Source organism: Neolamprologus brichardi, chromosome 8 (assembly GCF_056152115.1).
Source record: "Neolamprologus brichardi isolate AB-2024 chromosome 8, ASM5615211v1, whole genome shotgun sequence".
NCBI lineage: Eukaryota > Metazoa > Chordata > Actinopteri > Cichliformes > Cichlidae > Neolamprologus > Neolamprologus brichardi.
The window spans coordinates 1,401,430-1,425,000 of NC_142111.1; the positions used below are offsets into that span (position 1 = coordinate 1,401,430).

Below are 23,571 nucleotides of genomic sequence, written 5' to 3' on the forward strand. Positions count from 1 at the left end.
ATTATTGTGACGTTATTCTTTTGCGCACCAACCCATTCGTGCATTTATGAAATTCCAATGTTGCAAGGACAATATCAATTCTGCTTAGCGTTTATTAAAGGGTTAGGGTCAGGGTTAGGGTCCGTTGATCGGCGGACAAAGGCAGTTTCTCGCAGCTTAAGTACAGTTTTTTGTTTTACGCCGGTTTTTCCCGAAGTCGCAAAAGTATGACATCACAACATTCTGATTGGTCACTTGCAATGTTGATCCTGGAACAACCTTTAGTATGATGATCTGGGAACAACACCAACACGAGGATATCAGATCGTGCCCCCAACCACTGACAGCAGCCACAAACTAGCGGGGGAGTTCAACAACTTCTTTGCTCGAGACCACTCCTCCCCCACACTCCCTTGCCCCCCACCTGCCCTTCACCTGGCACACTCCCCCTCTCCCTCCAGGAGCATGAGGTCATATGCATGAGGAGGAGACTAAGAGAAGTGAACCCCAGAAGAGCTGCCGGCCCCGACGACATCCCAGGGGCTGTGGTCAAAGCCTGTGCAGACCAAATGGAAGGGATCCTCACCAGGCTGTTCAACCTCTCCCTGATTCATGCCACTGTTCCCGCCTGTCTGAAAGCCTTCACCATCATTCCCATCCCCAAAAAGACTGGAATAGACAGCTTCAGAGACTACAGATATATTGCCCTCATGTCTATAGTCATAAAGTTTTCCGAGCGGATAGTGTCTCAGCACATCAGAGACTGCCTACCCCCCTCTCTTGACCCCCTACCACTTAGTTTACAGTGGAAATAGGTTGAAGAAGTCACCATCACCCTTTACAGCTGAGCCATCTGGAGAACATGAAGAACTATGTGAGGATGCTCTTTGTAGACTACACCTCAACATTCAACACCATAATCCCAGACATCATCACCAACAAACTGGACCACCTTGAGACCCTTATAAATGGTGAACTAGTGGAATCTGTCTCCACCTTCAGGTTTCTGGGCACCCACATCTCCGCCAATTTCACTTGGACCCACAACACCAACGCCCCAGGAGCAACTGGCCTTACTCCATGTCCTAAAGAAGAATGAGCTGGACCAGAAGCAACTGCTGGCCTTCTGCCGCTCCTCAGCGGAGAGTGTGCTCTGCTACTGCCTGGGTGTCTCGTATGCAAGGGCCCCTACTTAGAACAGGAAGGCTGCGCAGAGGGTAATCAACACTGCCCAAGAAATCATTGCTCTGCCACCCCTGGAGGCTATTGCCAGCTCCTATTACCTAAGACCAGTGCAATAAAAGGTGCCCCCTTGCATTCTGCCCACCACCTGTTTGTCCCGCAGCCTTCCGGTCAGGGTCAATTAGGTCTCACACCTCCAGATTCACAAACAGCTTCTTCCCCTGGGCCCTTCGGACTGTTAACAAACACTAATTACACCCCACCCCTGCCCACCCACCAACCAATCTGAGCCATGGTCTCACTAACCCTCATCATTCAAGCCACTCACACACAGATTCTATTCAGACCAAGCCCTTTACAACCCGGTCTCTAATGTGTGCCTTTCGCTTGTTTTGTAAATATTTCTCCTTATTTATTCCTCTTGTCCTACTATTAATATTTTATGTCTACAGAGCTGGTGTAGAGCACCAACAAATTCATGGTACATGTACAATGACAGTAAAGGTATATTCTATTCTATGTGTGTATGCTGCATGTTGTCTTTGTAAGGCAGAGGTTATGAGGAAAACTACTATCCTCATTCCTTATCCTGCCAGCAGAGTTCAAGCTGGGTCCAACAGCAGATTTATTTAAATAACTAAAATAAAATAAGAGATGTGTGGGGATTGAGAGGCCTGGCAGCAGGCTGTTAGCGTTGTGCCTGCCAATATATTTAACACAATGTGTTTACCGGTCATGTATTTGCTGTCATCTTACTTAGCACTTTCCCTGCCACTGATGAAATGTTCCAGTAATCAGTGTTTTCATGTTATGTGCACTTTCATTTGATAATATTATGTATATATCTTAATATATACATAATATAACTAGAAAAAACTAGAAAAAAAACTAACTAGAAACTAGGGGAAAAAAGAGATCTTCAATGGAGAATGCCAATCGTACAACCTTTAATCACTGCTAGCTACCACCAAGTTCAAAAGTACACCATCATCATTAAAGCTTACTTTTTTCTGAGACTATTTTGATCTACAAATCTTTTCTTCATCTATTTCATAAAAGTTCATCTATTCCTCACTTGCTTTGAGATCTGTAGAGATGTTTAGTTGCATGAACCCTGTTTTCTTTTTCTTTTTTTGCTCTGTTCGAGAGTTTCTTAAGCACCTTAAGCCTGCCACTTATGACTAAAAGCCTAAAAGAAAACTTTATTTGCAGGTGCTTCCAGAAGCCAAGGCAGGCCATCCTAACATTTATTCTATGTAAATGTACTCTTCATAATTTGCCTGAAAATACATTTGATGCAGTTATTTCAAGATAACAAAGTTTCAAAGCATGTTTTGTTGTAATAACATTAATCACAAATTGAGCTTTTGTTTTTCTCAGGGTCATGGTACAAATATAGAAAACTACCTGGTTGCCTTTTGTGGTTATGTTGCGAAATCAGTTTTACCCCGGCTCTTTTTTTATTCCTCGAGCATCCAGAGACGGCACCGGAACTCAGTAGTTATTTCACAAAACCTTTATTCATCTTTATTCATCTTCATTTAAGCATGCACTTCTAGAAGGGAAGACGAGGCCGGTGTGTCCCTCTGCAAAATCTTCACCCCTTTGTTAGTTACAGCCAGCTGAGTTGAGTGCTCGTGAGTGAGTGTGCGTGACAGTTAAAACACTGTGGGTGTAGGTGACTCCCTAGAGGTCATAAAAGCCCATCTCCCTTCCAGACCACAGTTATCCAGTTACAAATGTTGAGACCTTTCACAGTTCAACTGGGGGAGGGGTCTCCTACAATCTACTCCTAAGTTCATGACACAGTCAGGCCTTTATTACATTGAGGTGTCAGTGTCTCTACAATAATTCTACATTCTATGTTAACACATTTCTAAACTCTAAAATAAGCTAAACGTTCCTACAGTTACTAAAAGAGTTAATCCATCCAGTTAGATCACTGAACTGTGCTGTGAAGCTGCAGTGGGTCTATTGCAGTATAATCTCATCTGTAACAGAAAGATGATATCTTTCTCACCTTATGATATCTGTTCCTATCACTGAAAAAAGTGCAACTGGGGGCTACTGAATATGCTAATTTACTTCATGAATAATTTAGTAAATGGTCAGTTGTCACCTGGTCGGTCGTAATCTCCATCACAACTGACCAGGTGTGGAGTCAGCTGAAGGAGATGAAAAGCAGGAAGCCCCACGGGTCCAGATGGAATCAGCTCCAGACTATTGAGGGACTAGTGAGGTTATCACATACATCTTTAACCTCAGTCTGGAGAGGATCCCCATTCTGTGGAAGACCTCCTCCAATAGACCTATTCCTCTGACTTCACACCTGATGAAGACCATGTTCAGTTCAGTTCAGTTCATTTTTATTTCAAACATTTCAAACATGAGCCTTCACAATCATTACAAAATATTATTCCATTATTTGTTTGAAAAGGAGTAGGTAGAAGTATTTACTTATTTGTCCCTACCCCCTCAAGTTTTACCTCTCATTCATTTAATTTTTTTTTTAGTCTTAAATTAAACAAACAACATATGAAACAAAAGTAAAGCAAAACAAAACAAAACATACATAAATCAAAAACAAGATCCTCTACACCATGTAGAGGATCATATTTCACCACCTTCACTCACTAGTCGGGAGAGATGTAGACCCGCTGCAGTTTGCCTACCAGCCGAACATCGGGGTGGATACCGCTGACATCTAACTGCTGCATTGGGCCGTCTCTCATCTGGAGAGCGACAGGTGCACTGTGAGAGTTTTTTTTATTTTTATTTGTCAGACTCTATAACACAGTTTAACATGGTTATCCTCCTCATCACCTGTTTAATTGACATATCATGCGTTCCTTAATTGCAGCTTGTTTGTACACGGTATTGGGATCATTAGGATCATAACCTATCATTACCTATACCTATAGAAAGAGTGCATATATGTATATATGTGAATTTTCACTGATTTAGTGGATTTGTCGTTATTGTTATATAGGCTGGTTTTTAAGCTGCAAAGACAAATACAAGACTATAGTTAGATAGTCTTGATTGTTGTCACATCATACAACAATCAAATCAGCAACAATGAAAAATAATGTGTGATAAGATTTGTGGATTGTGGAAAGGTTAACTGACTGTAACAAACTTGTATCAGTGTCTTGTAGGGGTGCAACGATACACAAAATTCACGGTTCGGTTCGGTTCGATACTTTGGTGTCACGGTTCGATATTTTTTCAATACAAAAAAAATGTTCATGCCTTTTTAATTTGTCATTTATTAAAATTATAAATATATATTTTAACTCAAAAGTACAGTTTTTAAATTTAATGTTGCTGAAACAACAAAGTAATAATAAAATAATAATATCTGATTGAGGAATCACTCATCTTTGGAAAAGAGAGTTTATTACAGAGAAATGGCTCTTTCCAAAATAAAAGCTATACTATACGCTTCTTCTGGGCTATATTCTCAGCAGCATATTAACCTCTTAAGCCCCAAGGGGGTTTCTGAGCTTCCTGCTCGAAAATGTAATGCCCAAATTTAATTGATTATTTTTCTGCAATTACAAACTCTGTCCTTACAATCTTGGTATCAAAATAAAGCTAACACTTGGGAAATTTCATCAGAGGTGTAAATATTGAATCAGATATTACTGTGTCAAAGTTACTGAGACTGGAACACAGAAAAAGTAAGTAGCTTTTATCCTCGCCTAATTATTATTATTTTTTAATTTTTAGCATATAACCCTTTGAAAAATATGCCTCAGATCACATTTGGTTCCAGAAATCCTGTAACCAACATATAAACATCATCTGTGCAAAGATTTATGTTTCTAAAGTGAAACAGTGAAAAATTACAGCGCTGTCAATACATGAATATCCAGACGTTGCACAAAAATTTCCAATTTTGGCACACAATTGGACACCATGCAGGTTGATTTTTTTAGGTATTAAAGAGCAGAAATTAATAAATTTTATTAACAGGCCTAAACATGCTTTTTTTAAATATATATTTTTGAAGAATCAACCACACATTTACATGGTAACGGCCCTTTTCTGCAGCGCGTATAGAGCGTTTGATTGGCCTCTGGCCCTTTAAACTCCGAGGGGCTGTAACTTTGGTTTCTTTTGGTCAATTTGCGTGATTGACACCTCTTTTTAATGTTTGAGCCAATAGATTCACAGTGATGATGCCACGTTCACCAATCAGACGTTGTGATGCCAAAACCCACGTGGGCCCAAATTTACGGCTTGTGGCGTCTGTTCAGTCACGTGTCTGTAGGTGGGTCTAAAATGGAGGTTTTTGACGGAAAACTGCTCTGATGCGGGCTAGGTAGGCATGGCAACTACTGTTAATCGCGTGGCTACCGGCGAAAATAACGGAGGAAATCGGGACGGTAAGCCAATTTCTGTCTTAGGGCATTTGCGCTGCTGTGTGTTTTTGTGGTCTTCTTTTGTGGCTCATTCAGTGAATTGTGGTCTGATCATGGTGAAACTTGGTGTGTGGAGTCAGTGATAGCTCTGGAAGCTAACCAGCCCATCTTTAGCCGGTTACACGAAGTCTGAAGAATTTCTGGTTCGTTTTGTTTGTTTAGCGGACTTCTGCGCATTTACATAACTGCTCGTTTAATCACGGCTTGTTTTCGGTGTGTTTGGTGGTTGTAGAAATGGTTTATATGACGTGATCTCCTCCTTTTTGCCCCTGTACCAGGGCGTGGGGCTTAAGTGGTTAAACATATCAGGTCCCCATAAGGAGAATCATGTGCTAACGGCTGTCTAAATGACTCGGGTAAAGTTTATAGCATGCGTGCTTGTTGTTTTTGTCTGCTTCCACTTGTCTTTGCACTAGGATGATGTCGGAGTAAACGTGCAGTCATATTCGTTGTATTCCCACTAGTGCTGCCAGCGTTAATCTGAAATGACGTTAACACCACAACATGGCAAATCTCTGTTAACGAGCTACCGCAGATGCCCTGTGCGTGGGGCTGGACGGCCAACACGTTAACGAGCTAACCTGCTAACACACTAGTTCCCACCAATGTAATTGAGCATTGCGTGGCACAACCAACATACTGTTTTACTTTTGTCCATGACGCGCTTACCTTCAGGGTCATACCTCACATGAAAACCAAAATAGTTCCAAACGCCAGATCTGAATGAGGGTGGGGGAGGTTCAATTTTCCATGTTGCAAGGAGAGCTTAACTTTTGTCTTGCTAGCTTGCCCTGCGCTCAGTGAATCTGCGTTCGACTACTCCGCCTAGGCTGCACTGTCGAGCGCAGATCCACTGAGCGCTCAACACAGACAGCACCGTCAGAAGAAAAGTTGATAAAATAAATCAGAAATTTTGTATTGTTCATACATATGCGTACCGAACCGAAAGCACTGTATCGAACGGTTCAATATCGATACGAGTATCGTTGCACCCCTAGTGTCTTGTAGTAAGCTGAGCTACATCAGTGTACAACACCAACATACTAATGTAAGGTACCTTAGCGAAAGATGCATGCTGCTACAACATAAAACAATGTCTCAGTCATCTAATTTCCTTAGTGATTATTGAAGTATTCTAATTGTAATATCAGTTCATATTTTTGAATTGTTTGGCTTTTTAATTCATATTTAATTTATATTTATATATTTAATTCATATTTTCTTACTGTGCTTTTAACTCCTTTTTGAACATGAAAGTTATTTGTAGTTGTTGTTGCTCGTTTTCCTTTTGTTTTGCTTTGTTTATTTGTCTCTTTTAATTCTATGTTGTTGTACTTTTTCAACATGTTCAAAATAAAGATTCAATCAATCAAAAACAACAACCCTGCTTTATTTCAATAGAATGTATTAAGACTGAATCATCTTCAGTTATAATCGTGCATCAATAGCAAATTTTATTGCTCCATTTGCAAAGTTTTTTAGTTTGCTGAAGAGACAGATTAACATAATCCACATTCTGCAGCTGCAGCATAGAAACTATATGTCACAATTAACCTATCATATAATAGGGAATAGTTGTGTGACAGACCCTACCGTTCACCAGAGGGTGAAAATGTACTTTGTCTTCTTTCCAGTGTCAACCTGACAGCAATGCAATCCATGTTTCTTTAAGTGTGACTGTTCTGTTTGTTCAGCATCACTGACATACAGCACATAGAAATCGATGTAAAAGCCGACGTGCTCAGGCTTTCTAACTAGTTGCTGTATCTGCAAAGTCTGCAGTGTCAGATAACAAACTTCTGCACTTTTTAAGCAATTTTTAATACCTGCCCTCAATCTTTTTTATGCATTACTCTAAAAGACACATGGCACCCTAACCATAAAATAGCTGCCTAGCATCCCAGAAGATCAATCAAGGTAATAGAATGAGTAAATGTAAATGTGTGGCTCCATTTCCCATAACTGTAGCTGCTGCAGCTATCAGAGGCCAGTGCAATCTGTTCTTGTCATACCGAGGCTGAGGAAGAAGCCTGAATAATATATTCAGGCTGGGAAATTGAATAAGGGTGGTGCTTGTCAGCACTGTGGGGTGGTGTGTGAACATTATATGATTGTGTGTGTGTGTGACTGGAATCCACTGATCTTCAAGCCAGTATTTTATCCCTGGGCAAAATAACATAGTTATCACAAGAGTATATGATTAGCTGTTGTTGGGTTGTACGGAAGCAACAGTGGTAAGACCAAGGCAGCTCAGACGCTGTGTGTGTGTGTGTGTGTGTGTGTGTGTGTGTGTGTGTGTGTGTGTGTGTGTGTGTGTGTGTGTGTGTGTGTGTGTGTGTGTGTGTGCGCTTCACACAGGAGTCATAAATTCAAGCTAAATTAAAGTAAGCAACATCAAACATAGTCTAAATGCCATGCCTATGAAATTTTCTTTGTGGCATGTGGCTATCATCCTGCACAGACACATATACACCAAGATTGTACTTCATTTGCAAGCCTTTAAACATGTATATGAAAGGATAGGAGGCAGCAGACCACAGTTACTAAGAATCTATCCATCACAGAGCTCAAATTCAAAAAACATTCATTAGATAAAAATGCTCAAAGTACATGAGTAAAATGAAAGCCAGGTCAGTTTTGAGTAAATTCTTCATAATTTGCATACAATGCAGTGCACCAGTGTAAGTGAATAAAATACTTGAACCCACAATGGCCTGTGTGCCACATGACTACTGTGTCAAATATACAGGTCTATAGAATTTCCTAAATATGGAGATATATCTACAAGAAGTGTGCATTCACATTCTGCAATGCTCCCCCTCAAACGACATCTTTCTCATATAGTTCCTGAGCCTTGCTTAAAACTGCACATTTGCAATTGCATATATCCCGATACATGCAGAGATTTTCTGCCCTTGCTTAACCCTCGCTGTTTACACTCAGATTGCTTTTGTTTGCTAACAAAAATCCGTGCTTAGATTTAAAAACAAGACCGCTTGATAGCAGTGTGGTTCAAGTGTCCTGGGTGAAAGGGTCCCGCTGAAATTCCAAAGACCTGTCCTTTACTGAACAGCGCTCTAGACTAACTTTTTGCCACAGTTGCACTGGTGTGCCTAACTTTTTTCTTAGGCGCACCAGCACAAAAGTTAGGCGCACCCAAATGTTTCAACCACATCGCTTAACACTGCAGTTTTACATGTGCCACTCTTTGGCAATATTTTAGACAATGTTAAATTTAATCATCACATCGGCCTCCTCTGACGACCTGTTTGCTGCTACCTGCTGCTGAAGGGCCGTGGGGAGAGGGAACACTTGAGCAGCGCATTTACCACGACATATAATGTGTTTTCTGGATACACTGTGCTTTTTCAGCTTTCAAAGATTGATGTCTCTGTGTCAGAGCACTGGCTATGAATTTCAGACATATCAGGCCTTAACTTAACAAAAAAGTTATCAATAGACAGACAGTCAGAAATATTATAATTCTGATCATTCAGTACCAGAGATGGGCAGTAACGCGTTACTTGTACTTTACTCGTTACTTTTTTCAAGTAACGAGTAAAGTAAGGGATTACTATTGCAAAAACGGTAATTAGATTACCGTTACTTTCCCGTAGGAACGCTGCGTTACTGCGTTACTAAAAAAGTGATTTTTTTGCGAGAATGTCTCATGACAGTGACGTAAGCGAGTGTGACGTTTGTGACAACATCTGTGCACAGATCAACAATGGATCATATATCGAGTGCAGAGAGAGTATGAGCGTGCAGCGTTTAAAGTGTGGAAGTACTGACCTTACTTTGAGTTTGATTCCATAAAAAGTGACAAAAACATTAGCGTCCGTTGTGCGTTGGAAGAAAACTTCTTTTTACAGCGAAGAAAACCCCCCCTAAACTTCCAAGCAAGCACCGAGTGCGCAACGACGTAATGGGAAACTCACAGAGAAACTCGCGGATTCTTCCACTGACCGCTGCGCACCTGCACCAGGGTAAAACTCCGCCCACCCCACTCCTGCTTTACAGATGAAAATAGAGCAACAGGACCGCTAGTCTTTGATGTTATTTATTTTCTACTGTGTTTTACTTGCATCTATTTGAAAGACTGAGTGTAAACACAAAAAATATTTTATTTTATGTGCTGGAATGTGCAGAAAATAGGTTTAAATATTGAACAAATTTCTTCCAGTCAGAGAATGTTGCATATAATTAAATTTTTGCTTGATGCATAAAGTTAAAAGATTTAAACTAATAAAACAAGTTTTAAAAAGAGACTTTTCCATTTGATTACATTTTGTATGATGGATTATGTAGAAAAAGTAGAATTGGGCTGAAAGATCTATCGCTTTATTACCTATTCAGTTTGTAAATCGCGTTGTTAAAAAGTAACTAAGTAACTAAGTAATTAATTACTTTTGAAAATAAGTAATCAGTAAAGTAACGGGATTACTTTTTGGGGGAAGTAATCAGTAATTAGTTACTGATTACTTTTTTCAAGTAACTTGACCAACACTGTTCAGTACTGATACATGTGAGACCTAATCAGAATTGTGAACATCACAGCAGTTGCCTTTGTGTCAAAGTAACTGAGGATAAAACACAGAAAAACATGAAGGAGATTTTCCTGGCCTGGCTTTTTGTAGCAGATAACCTTAAAAATATGCTGCAATATTCTGCAGTTTTGCATAATTTTAAAAAGTTCACATTTCTTCAGTATTGAACAGCAGAAATTAGGCTTTCTTGTCCGAGGACATTTAAGTTAAAATAAAAAAAAAAAGACAGCGGCTGATAGCGCTGTAAACAACAGTAGACTGATGGGTAATAAGCGAATCAATAATGCCGAAAACAGAAATTTGAGATGGGAAACTGTTCTTGAAGTACACACACAGGGAGAGAGAGAGAGCTGTGCATGAAGTGTGATTTTTATCGTGGTGGAAGCAAAACAGCAAAAGTCAGAGCGAATTCATGACGATGTTTATCAAATGTGAAGCGTAGTTTGGATCTTCTTTTGCTGCTGGTTCAGTGAATTTTGGTTGGAGAGACACAAAACCTGCAGCTCAGAATCGAGCGCAAAAAAGACATAAATAGCGCGGACCCAACGCTTCAGAATCAGTGAGCTGTCGGCTTTCAGCCCCAACGGCGAGTCCGTGTACGGGCCGTCGGGTGAGAAAGCCGAGAAAGAGAAAGATTCGTCAGGTCCGAGCTCTGTGTTTACGTTGTTGTGTGGAATCCGTGTACCTGCTCTCATTTACTGTTTGGTGGTTGTTGAAATAGTTTAAATAACCTGAGATTCTGGGGTTTCTGGCAAAATACATTTACATTTAAAAGTCGATTCAGGATTTAATGAATCATCGCTTTATTCAAGCTACTCACCTCTCTCTATCACCTGCACTTTCAACTGGACCACGGCCAATCAGAGAGGTCCCGCCCCTTAATATTTCTGATTGGTTTAGACCACGATAGGGGCACAATGTGTGTCTGTTGTTGACCACACTTTGGCTGTGTCCCAATCCAGCGACTGCACACTCCTGAGTATGCATTTTGAGACCTGTTACGTCACAGCAACGTGACCACAGCTGTTCCAATCCGAAGTGTACTCCAAATGCGTCGTCGATTTCCCAAAATTTGAAGTGTGGTCCGGTGTACTAGTGATGTGTCGGTCACGAATGAAACGGCTCTTAGAGCTGACCAGTGTTGCCAACTCCTCAGTAAGGAAAATCGCTATTGGCTGTCCTAAAAGTCACTAGAAGTCGCCAAATGACGTCATCGCCTAATTTGCATAATTGGTCATGCTAATATAATTGTAACCTATGTTGTTGGAGAGAGAAATAACATCGTGGAAGACACATAAAGTGAGTAAAAAACGCCCTAAATGCAGTTAGAATTTATTTAGAACTACAAATTAAATTTCTTTTAGCAATTATTGTTTTTTAATGTCACAATTCCAACCCTGCTCCTTTATCCGGGCCTGGACCGGCAAAAGTGACCCGAAATTGGCACTCTGGTGGAGTTACTTTGTGTCTGTGTGTTTATAAGTAGTTTTAAACCTTGTGATCCACAAAACAGCATAACAGTAAAAGAACTGACTGCGTTACAGTCAGTGCGAGAGCAGCGGCTTCGCTCATGCGCGATTCATTTGCCTTTTGGACGCACAGGTGTGAACGTCTCCTGCCCTGATAGCAGCTGGGGGAGGACTATCCTCCACCCGTGAGCGCTTTGGCACGGGTGAGGTGCCCAAGGCAGCACCGCTGCCTGTTGAGAGTAAGAGCGATACGCGTTTTCACGTCAAAAAGTCGTCATAAATAAGTTTCCAGTAATACCAGAAAAAGTTGCCAGATTTGTCGCTTGTCGCTTTTCAGAAAAAAAGTCGCTAAGTTGGCAACACTGGAGCTGACTCTTTGAAGTGAACGATGCGAGCCGGCTACTTATTGGGAGCCGTGTTTTTTTTTTTTTTCTTTCTTTCTCTCACCCTCTCTCTCGCACTTTTTTCCACTTTTTTTCCGCTTGTGCTGGGAAGAGGGGGGAGGGGCGGTAGTTACACTCGCAGTAGCACAGGAACAGAGTGGGAGGGAAAGAGAGAAAGGGAGCCAGGGATAACAACGTCACATTAGAAAGGTATAGTAATCATCCACAACTAGGAAAGGATTCAGAAAGTTTATTCATGCAGGCCCATATGACAGAGAATATGCATCTTCTTTTTGTTTTCACATTTTAATTTATATTTAATTGTGTTGTGGTTTGCAGTGTTTTGTGTTGTTTCACTTTAAATTTGTTTAAAAGAAAAAAGCTGAAAATTTAAATAGTTAAAAGTTGAAATGTAAATAGATGATTTTTGTATTATATGATTTATTTATTACATTTTATGTGGAGTGAATAAATAAAAGTATACAGTGGCCCGTAGAGAAAAAACACGTACAAACTCCAAAACACGTAAAAACACAAAACACGTACAAAAGACAACCGAAGCGCTCCAGGATGCTAGGGGGCAGTGTTGAGCTTTTGTTACCTAGTGGCTAAACAAGCCAGGAAGTACCAACGACCGGATTTGGTGTGCGGTAGTAACAGGTAAATGAACTTTTTTTTAAATTATTTGAATATATATGAGTGCTTGTGTATAAATACACAAACAATACACATATGATTTCAGTAGACTATGTGCACGTTAGCATATGCTACTTCCGGTGCAGAAACTCCTGTGGGGAGCTTTGTTTCCAGTGTCCTATTCGCGCCTGGTTTATGGTCCAAAACAAGTTAAGCAAATGAATGAATCAAGCGGCGATTTCCATTTCTATAGATGTCTCGGGCATTTACCCAATATATCTGTAAATGATGTTCATCGACTTGTCGATATTTTTCCCCCGCGCCTCAGAGCAAAAGAGAAAATGGATTCAAATGTTATATTTCTCAGTATCTGTAAACAGCGGTCTCTCGTTTATCGCGGGTGTTATGTTCTAAAAATAACCAGCGATAGGTGAAATCAAGTTGCCAATTTTATTTTTTGACGGTGCAAAACGTTTCGTGGACATCGTGGACATACAGCACTGCACTTCAGAGTCACACTGCTAGCGATCTATGCAGCGATCATGACGCAGGACACAATGTGATGTAAAAAAAAATAAGCATGCAAACTTGCACTAAAAATTTTGCGAAATAGCGAGGTGAAAGGTGAACCGCGTTTGGCACATTTATGATCTGAATGCAACAATGCATTCAGATCATAATTCTGTTTGCTGCCAGACAGGACAGAACAGGAAACAAAAGAAAAGAAAAATAAAAGTAATTAAGTTAGCTTTAATAGGTTAGTAATGTGTTATTAAATAGAAGAAGGAAGTTTTGCATTTTGTAGCTCTGTTTCCTGCTTATTACACAGAAACTACCACAGATGTTTATCAGATCATATTGTTACTAAGGTGTTACGCTACTGTTACTAATTGGTTTTGGTCTTTATTTCCACATTATTACCCCCAGTTTTTGGCCCTTATTATCCAGTTACATAAATTTAAGTGTAATATTACTCAACTATAACCACTGTTGCTACCATGATATTACTTGATAGCTGTAATAGAAAGTGCTACCATTATTTCTTCCCAGCACACTAGGTATACTATGAAAATGGCTGTCTGAGCAGTTCAATGTGCAATCACTCATCAAACATGGACACTAATTAATATTGCCAGTGGTGGTGGTAAAGTGATGGGTTTAGCTGGCGGTGGGAGCCCCAAATCAAATTATGCTTAAAGCCCTGTAATACATTGGGCTGACTCTGAGAACCATTCGCTTTAAGAATAGTTTCACGTTTTCTATTTCATTTTTTAATTAGCACAGAATCATGGCCTAATCATTTTCCTCATGGTAGAAATGTTTTTACTCAGAGCAAAAAAAGCCCAGCCAAGTTACGTAAATCTCTCTAGAATGTCCAAGGGTAAACTAAGGAAACACTGGAGAGATTTTATCTCTACTGACCTGGGAAAATGGGGAACACTGAGGAAAGGGCAGTCTGGGTTTCCCTGCTCAAAACTGGGCCTGGATAAGCAGAAGAGCTTCTGTTTGTCTATATGAGAAAACACATTTACCACCAGGTGAAACAGCGGATGTACAGAAGGCTGCACCTTTAAGGTGAGGATGCAATAGAAAGTTTAACCAAAAAAACAAACAAAACTGAAACAATTGCATCCAAAGAAGAAACCAGTAAAGGCACAGTTTTCCAAAGTGTTTCTGGTGTTTCAACTGGAATGACCGCTGTTTTTTTAATAAACAAAACAGTGCCAAGAACTGAGACTGTAAGAGTTAACATCCAGCCATAATATAAGTAATTTTTTAATAATCTTGAGGATTTTATGGGCTTATAGTGTTCTAGAAAATTCTAAATAAAGGGCAGTTATCAAGAATTGCAAATTTTCGACAAGGAGAGGTGAAAATGCTTTAGATGGATTGTTATTCATCCATCTTTACATGCATTGAAAATAAGTATATATATTTGCATATATATTAGTTTATATATTTGTGACGGCAGCTCATAACACAACCCTTTGTATGCGACACAAACACAACACAACAGTGGAGGACATTGAGGCAATGATATGCCTGTTCATCATTGGACTGAGGTGTTGATTTGTGTGTTGCCATCACCCTCACTGTGGGGTTCAAAAAATGTAAAAGAAAACATTTCTGAAATCAACATTTGAAAAAACAGCTTTCCTTCTTTTTGCCTCTAATCAGCCTGTGGTAGTGTCTTCACTCTCTACTTGATTTGCTAAAAGCAAATACATGTTGCTCTGTACCCACGCAGCAGATGAGTAAACAGAAGTTTAAAATGTGTTGTGAAGTATTAAAAATGAGGCGAAGACGTGGAGGAGAGCTACGGGGAACAGCATGAGAGTGAAGAACTGCAGAGAGGGTTATCACAACGAGTGAAAGGGCAGAAACACAAATTTGACCAAATATTTCCATCTCGGCACGTTAGATCCACTGTGTACATCTATAAAGTGTAATTATTCAAAAATCAACTTTCAAACGCAACATTTTTATTTAACGCCTGTTTCTGAAGAGCCTGGAAGCGATTTGATCCTCCCAGTGCATGTCAGGTTGATTTACATGTACCATGTAGTGAGATTTGTCATCTCATTATTGCTGCCTTGTGCCAGCAACCCTCAGGTGCTCACTTGGCATTATTTCACTACCTACTCAGAGGGACACGTAGCACAAAAACAAGAAACTCTCTGCATAAAAACAGGAAATCATACATTTTGTAATTATTCCACAGAGGGTGTGATTTTCTTGACCCTTTTACCCTACTGCTCCACCCAATTTCCTTTTCTCTGATGTTTTCTCACTGTATATGTGAGCTGATGTTTACATGTCTCTGGGAAGCCAATTAAAAGCTAGCCTGTGGCTAAGCTGCACGGGATAAAAGCGCCTAACGTGACACATCCTGAATATATTCATCCTCCTAATTCACCTGTGGAAGTCATGATGTGCTGATCAAACAGTGTTGGGCTTTGCATGCATTTGCATGTAACTGATCTGGTTGAATGGCATAAATAAGGCTCAAGAAAGGAAACAAATTGTTAATCACACAGCCAGAAAATTATTTAAAAATATTCTAAGTGCCACCTAGTTATTCCATTCTTTAGCCTAATACACAGATTTTCTTCATTAAAAAAATATTGTAGGCTTTACCTGACAATATAAAGCGCCTTGAGTCGACTGTTGTTATTTTTGCCACTGTACAAATACAATTGAATTGAATTGAATAGTCATATGAATGTGTTTATTAGCTAAATCAGTTTTTGGAATACAATTTTCTGTTAGGAGTTGGGTTCTGGTTATGTGGTGTTTTTGTTTGTATGTGTTTTTTGGTGCCTCCCTTTTTGTATAGGTAGGCGGGGCAGTGAGTCACTGAACCTGGCACACCTGTTACTCATCAGATGCTTTCCTCAGAAGTGTTCTTTAGGAGCTACCTGACAGGAGACTAGTGTCGGAGTATTGGCGTTTTTTGGAGCGTCTGAAATTCTGCCCTTGCCTGCTGGAGCCCTTGGATTATTTTTGGTGACTGTAAGGAGTTTTGTTTCCTCCCTAGGATTTTGCCTCAACTGGTTTGTTTTCCGTCTGGAGGTTTTGGCATCAAACAGTACCAAGTAAGCTCTCCAACTCTCTGTAAAGTTTACTCTAAGCTTTTCTCGGTTATCGGGCAAGACCCTCCTAATTCTCGTCCCTCTCCTTTTTTAGATCGAGTGCACTACCTGTGTGTTTTTGTCACCTGCACGTCCTGGCTCCGCGTCCCCATTTATACACTGTTGTATATATTTTGTCCTTGTAAATACCTCCCCCTCACTGTAAATAAACTGTCTTCACCGCAACTCTGCCTCTGTGCGTTCTGCTTCCTGGGTCCATCTGCATTTGCCATAACATTTTCATTTTTCTTTTTTTTTCTTCTTTTTTTTTTTTTTTTGCTTGATAATATACTTTGTATTTTAAAAAAAAAAAAAAAAAAAAAAGTTTTTAACACACAGTTCTTTATTTTAGTAATAATGGATTTTTTTTTTTTTTTTACAAAATAAAATACTAGCAGGACACTTTAGTGTATAAAAGAGAACAGCAAAGGAAATAATGGAATCAATGGCTTGACTTTTATACATAGGCATTCCATCCAGTGCTGTTGACAGTCAATATTAAAACATACCACTTAAAAATAACTGATATTTTTAGCTTACCTAACATAAATTAAAAAGTTCTATAGGATCAGAAGTATTTTTTTCAACCGCACAGACCCAGAAGATGCCTCTATCCTTTATACTGTCTATGGTGGTAAAAATCAGTGCTGTCAAAATAAATGTATATGACAAGTAAGAATGTACACTACTGTGCAAAAATCTTGACCCACTCTTCATGTCTTTACATTTTGCTTCCAATGATCTAGACTTTTTGAATTTTTGAAACAAGTACTCCCAGACACACACCATCTTCTTTGGCTGCTGCCTCTAAACATATCACTCATTATTAGTACTGAATTGGCAGATAGAGGAAGTAGCTGACATTCAGAAGTCCTGCTAATGGCTGGACAAAGTTGGACTGGAAGACAGCACAGAGTCTGTCACTGCATGTCCTTCAGTGACAGACTGCTGCATCCTGGATCCGCAGGTCCTTCCTCCCTGCAGCTGTCAGACTGTACAATCTGAACTGCTCCCAACAAACACAGAGGTTTACATCAGCGCTGTAACTTGCACTATGTTATCAACCGATTCACACTACAACCTGGGTTTGCCTCTTATCTTTATCTAATTTTATTTAATTTTAATAACTGTACAGTACTCTGTTTTTTGTAACTATTGTCCTTGATGTAAATATGTAAAAAAAAAAGTGTATGTTTATGTTCTGTGTCCTGTTTGTTTGTATATGTGTTTTTCTTGCTGCTGTTACAACCAAATTTCCCCTTGTAGGACAATTAAAGGATTATTCTATTCTATTCTATTCTATACACTCCAGCACATAACAGCAGCGTGCAAGATGCTAGCAGCAGGCAGGGCATACGGTAGGGCATTCATGGAACGAGCCATAACCAAGTGACCTGCATTGTACACAGGAACATCTGTGACGAGTATGGCCTGGAAGTCCCGAGGCCAAAATAGGAGACGCCTCTAGAGTCGTGGAGAATGATCGAGCTGAGATCCTGTGGGACTTCCAGATACAGACAGACTAAATAGTGATGACTAACCAACCAGACATAGTAGTGGTGGACAAGCAGATGAAGACAGCCGTAGTGATAGACATAGTGATACTGAATGACAGCAAAATCAGGAAGAAGGAACACGAGAAGCTGGAGAAGTACCAAGGGCTCAGAGAAGAGCTCGAGAAGATGCGGAGGGTGAAGGTAAGAGTGGTCCCAGTGTGGTAAGTGGCACTAGGTCCAGTGACTCCCAAGCTAGGCGAGTGGCTCCAGCAGATCCCAGGAACAACATCCGAGATCTCCGTCCAGAAGAGCGCAGTCCTAGGAACAGCAAAGATACTGTGTAGGACCCTCAAGCATCCAGGCCTCTCTTTAAGCTTGGGCCCTCTACCAGAGACCTGGGAGCTTGACGGCTCTGTGCAGTATCTTTGCTGTACCTGGTTTTGTTTGCCAGTCTTGTGGTACAAGCTGCAAATGACAGTGACCTCAGACACACACACACATGCAAATATGTCTATGTTCCTTGATGCAGAACCTCACTTTAATAATGGAGAACTCCCAGCTGTGTTTGGCCATCATTTATTTATGCTCTCCTCTTTCTTTGCCTTGAAATGCTTTCTAATACTTATGAAAGTGACACTGAAGGAAATTTTCAGCTCCTTTGTGAAGCAGTTTGAGTTTTCAATTTAATATATTCTGTTTGACACAACAGAAGTCTACAAATGGTAATATCAAACTCAAACGCATATCTTAACACATCGCTTTTTTTGCAAGCTGATACTAATTAACATAAGCCGACTTTGCCATAAAGTTAGGTGATGTGAAATGTTTTTTCAATTCCATCTGAGTGAAGTTAAAATTAGGCAAAGAGAGGGCTGACATGCAATTGCTTTACTGTGGGGATCATTTCCTGCTATTGCATCTCTGCACTGCCATGCTTTTATTCAAAATTCTACATGTATGCAACTCTGTCATTACAACGACAACTGTGATGATGATTTATGCTAAGAAGCGATAATATCGTCTAAGCTAAGTATAATATAAAAGTGTAATAACAATTACACTGAGCAAATATGCAAAATGGGAGCTTAACAACTTAGTGCTTTTAGACAGTTAAGCTTAGCGAATGAAGTAAGCTGGACCTGTCAACCATGAAGCATTTCAAATGGGGATGAAGACAAGGGCCAGAAAGTGTGAGGTTTATTTTTATATTTTCTGCTAAATAAAAGGTAGCAGCAGTGTGACGTGTAATACAGGATAGAAGTAGAGCTCAATGGGCTTTCACTTTAGCTTTCCTTTATAATGCATACTTTCTTGGTTAAGTCTGTTGTCTCTCAGCTACTTAGTAGTGATGTGCAATACCACTGATTTCCTTTCTGATCCGATACCAAGTAATATTCAGGGTGGTATCGACGATACTGATCCAATACCGATACTTTGTACAAAAACTTATTTTATTTATTGTATCTCAAATTATAGCATCATTATGATTACAGGACATCAGAGTACTTGTTTCCAACAATGACGGCAGCTACTTAGTTTTAATATTACTCTTATTTCTCTTTCTGGGTCGCAAAAAAAACTTTTAACATATTTTCAGGTGAGACTGTAGCCGTGTAAACTTCAAATATCTGAGCCGATCAACACATTGTTTTCAAACCCCCGCGGTCTTTCGCTACTCGGGTTAAACATGATATATAAGTTACTTTGATAACTTAAAAATGTTGTTGTTTGGCTTTTTCAGTATTTTATTTGTTCGTGAGTAAATCGGTTTGGCTGAGATTAAAGTTATTAGATTAGATTAAATTAAATTTAACTTTATTAATCCCTCAGGAGGGTTCCTCCGGGATTTTCACACAGCTGAATAAACATCAAACAGAAAACTGATTAAACAGAAGTGTGAGACGGTCGAGAGTTTACGTCAGCGCCCGGTTATATTTTAGATAGCAAGGAGCAGACGGCAGTTTCACTCCACCGAGGGAGCTCGTGACGTACTACCCGGCTTTCTTTAGACCGTGAAGGCCGGGTCCTCAGGTGGAAGCAGCCTCTGAATTTGGACACCCCCGCTGTTTCCGGACATTTAACGTATTTTATCCGATAAATAAACACTGTAAAATGTATTTATCCCCCCCACAACAACCTTTTTGAATGTCTCCCTAGTGTGGCCACAACACCTCACATTTTTGCCACATGTATCGCAAACCACGTCTCAGTTTTTGTGGAGGTAAAATACGTCCACACATGACTCCAATTACGCCCAGCCATTGTTGTGAGTGCGCACGCCAAGGGGCTGCGAGACAGACAGCCTATTTCGCAAATGACTATGAAAGGCGGAAGAGGAAGTAGTTCCTTTGAATGTAGACAATCCGAATATTATAGGTTCTTTCCACTGTGTTCCTGTTAATAATAAACTACAAATTTACCTTAAATTACTAAAATATCGATATTTTAATGTGAGAATCGATTCTAGAACATAAATAATTGGTATCGGAGGAATCGATATTTCAGGATCAATCCGCACATTACTACTACTTAGTGAGACATGCAGTTTCAACACAACTATCTGACATGCAGATCTATATATTTCCTAGAAACATGATCTCCCCGTTTTGTTAGCTATCATTGCATTTTCTAAGACTAACAGTATCTCAGCAAATGGATCCTTGCTTAAACTGGATCTCTACAGCCATACCTTTCTTTTATATTTAAATATTAGTATATATGTACCATTTAAAATTTCCCCACCTCTTTCAGTTCCTCTGGGTGGAAACCAGGGCATTCCCAAACTAACAACATAGCTGCTGACATAGTATTTCCACCCATTCCTAGGTTTGCACGCATTCCCATTTTATCATGCCTGAAACACTTCACCTGAGAGTTGTCCAGAAGGTATTCCAGTCACATGCCCATACTGGCTCCTTTTGGTGTGCAACCCCTACTCTGAGCCCCTCCTAAATAACCTTGCTTCTTATCTTATCTATAAGGGACAGCCCACAGTGAAAAAAGTGATTCTCACCCCGTAGTAAAACCTTTTTTATTTTGTTTTAGTTCATTCGATTGATTTTAACATGTTTTTCTTTCACTGCCCAAATCCTCAGTTGTTTGGTTTAACAATTATTAGACAGTCCTTGCATTATCACAAAAGTTTAGACATGTTCATATTATATTATAATACACTATTATATAATCTACTTTTTTTCCCTTTTTAGTTCATTTCAATTTCATGTTTAAATGCGTAACCAGGGTCCACATTACCAGTTTACACACATCAGCTAGCCGTTGTATAGCTGTATCCACAATCAGTGTCATGACTGCTGGTTTTCTCTCAGCGCACTGACCAACACTGAAACGTGAAGACAGTGCAGAAGGGACTTAAACCTCCAGTCTTTCAAAATCTGGATTTCACTCCCTATCCAAGGGCAATTCGAAGCCTTTGTTGAGACCAAATTCAGTGTAGTAAAACCAAGTGCTGTAGTAACAGCATGTACTACATCTTTCAATCAGCAAACATTATCCTGCTCCTTTCATTGAGAGAAAAACTGGAATAAAAAACTGGAATACCACCAATTCCTTCATAAACACTTTAGGTAATGGTGGCCTTTGTAGGTCATTATATCTATCAAACATTGGATTTTTATACCACATATATATATATATATATACATATATATATATATGTGTGTGTGTGTGTGTGTGTGTGTGTGTGTGTGTATATATATATATACACACACACACACACACACACACACACACACACACATATATATATATATATATATATATATATATATATATATATATATATATATATATATATATATATATAGATGTATATATATAGATGTATATGTGTGTGTGTATATATATAGATGTATATGTGTGTGTGTATATATAGATGTATATGTATATATATATATATATATATATATATATATATATATATATATATATATATATATATATAGATACATATACATCTATATACATATATACATATATACATATATATACATATACATCTATATATACACACACACATATACATCTATATATATATATATATATATATATATATATATATATATATATATATATATATATATTAGGTGTGCAACGATACACAAAATTCACGGTTCGGTTCGGTTCGATACTTTGGTGTCACGGTTCGATATTTTTTCGATACAAAAAAAATGTTTATGCCTTTTTATTAATTTGTCATTTATTAAATTTTCACGGCACATTCTGCACCACCTCTCTGTGCGTTCATCATTTGTTTGAAGCGATTTCAATATGTCACATATTGACAGTGGCTCACCGATGCCAATGACATAATTACCCAGCTAGATTTCCGAAAGAATGCAAAAGCATTGACATATATTTTTCCTTCCTACGATAGGCCGACGAGCAGAGCAGGGCAGCCCGACTGGAAAAATCGCTAGCGATTTTGCGAGCCCTGTATCTGATTGAGGAATCACTCATCTTTGGAAAAGAGAGTTTATTACAGAGAAATGTCTCTTTCCAAAATAAAAGCTCTACTATACGCTTCTTCTGGGCTATATTCTCAGCAGCATATTAAACATATCAGGTCCCCATAAGGAGAATCATGTGCTAACGGCTGTCTAAATGACTCGGTAAAGTTTGTATGCGTGCTTGTTGTTTTTGTCTGCTTCCACTTGTCTTTGCACTAGGATGCTATCGGATAAATGTGCAGTCATATTCGTTGTGTTCCCACTAGTGCTGTCAGCCTTAATCTGAAATGAGGTTAACGCCACAACACGGCAAATCTCCGTTAACGAGCTACCGCGGATCGCCCGTGCATGGGGCTGGACAGCGTCAACACATTAACGAGCTAACTGCGCTAACACACTAGTTCCCACTCATGTAATTGAGCATTGCTTGGCACATCTGACATACTGTTTTACTTTAGTCCATGACTCGCTTACCTTCAGGGTCATACGTCACATGAAAACCAAAATAGTTCCAGACGCCAGATCTGAATGAGGGTGGGGGAGGTTCAATTTGCCATGTTGCAACGAGCTTAACTTCTGTCTAGCTAGCTTGCCCTGCGCTCAGTGAATCTGTGTTCGACTACTCCGCCTAGGCTGCACTGTCGAGCGCAGATCCACTGAGCGCTCAACACAGACAGCATCGTCAGAAGGAAAGTTGATAAAATAAATTAAAAATGTTGTATTGTTCGATACATATGCGTACCGAACCGAAAGCACTGTATCGAACGGTTCAATATCGATACGAGTATCGTTGCACCCCTAATATATATATATATATATATATATATATATATATATATATATGTGTGTGTGTGTGTGTGTGTGTGTGTATATAGATGTATATGTATATATATATATACACACACACACACACACACACACACACACACACACACACATATATATATATATATATAGATGTATATGTATTTTTTTTTTTATTTTTTTTTTTTTTTTCCAAGATGGCGCTGGAGTGACGGCAGCCTTTCCAAGTAGCTCTGCAACACCGCACTTTTTCTTAACTTTTAACTTTTTTTTAGACTAGGCTTTCAAACTTTATTTTCCTTCCTCTAGTTACTGTACTTCTACCTCTTAGATATAGCGATACAAGATGGATAATGCACTTTTTAAAACTTCTGGAACCAGCTCCTTCATCTACTCGAGAGCGGAGCTGCTGGCTCTAAGAACAAAGGGACAGACCGGCATGCGACACAATATCCCGGCTGAGATAAAGAGGAGCTACAGAGGCTGCAAGGCTGGAGCGAGGAAAGCGGATCACCGGAGGCGATTCAAACCATCAATCCCGACAGTGATA

At 39.4% G+C, this 23,571-nt stretch overlaps 1 pseudogene; it reads left to right on the top strand.

The window, feature by feature from the left end:
• Positions 1–23,571, top strand: part of LOC148101699 (uncharacterized) — a 38,906-nt pseudogene that overhangs the window by 14,468 nt on the left and 867 nt on the right.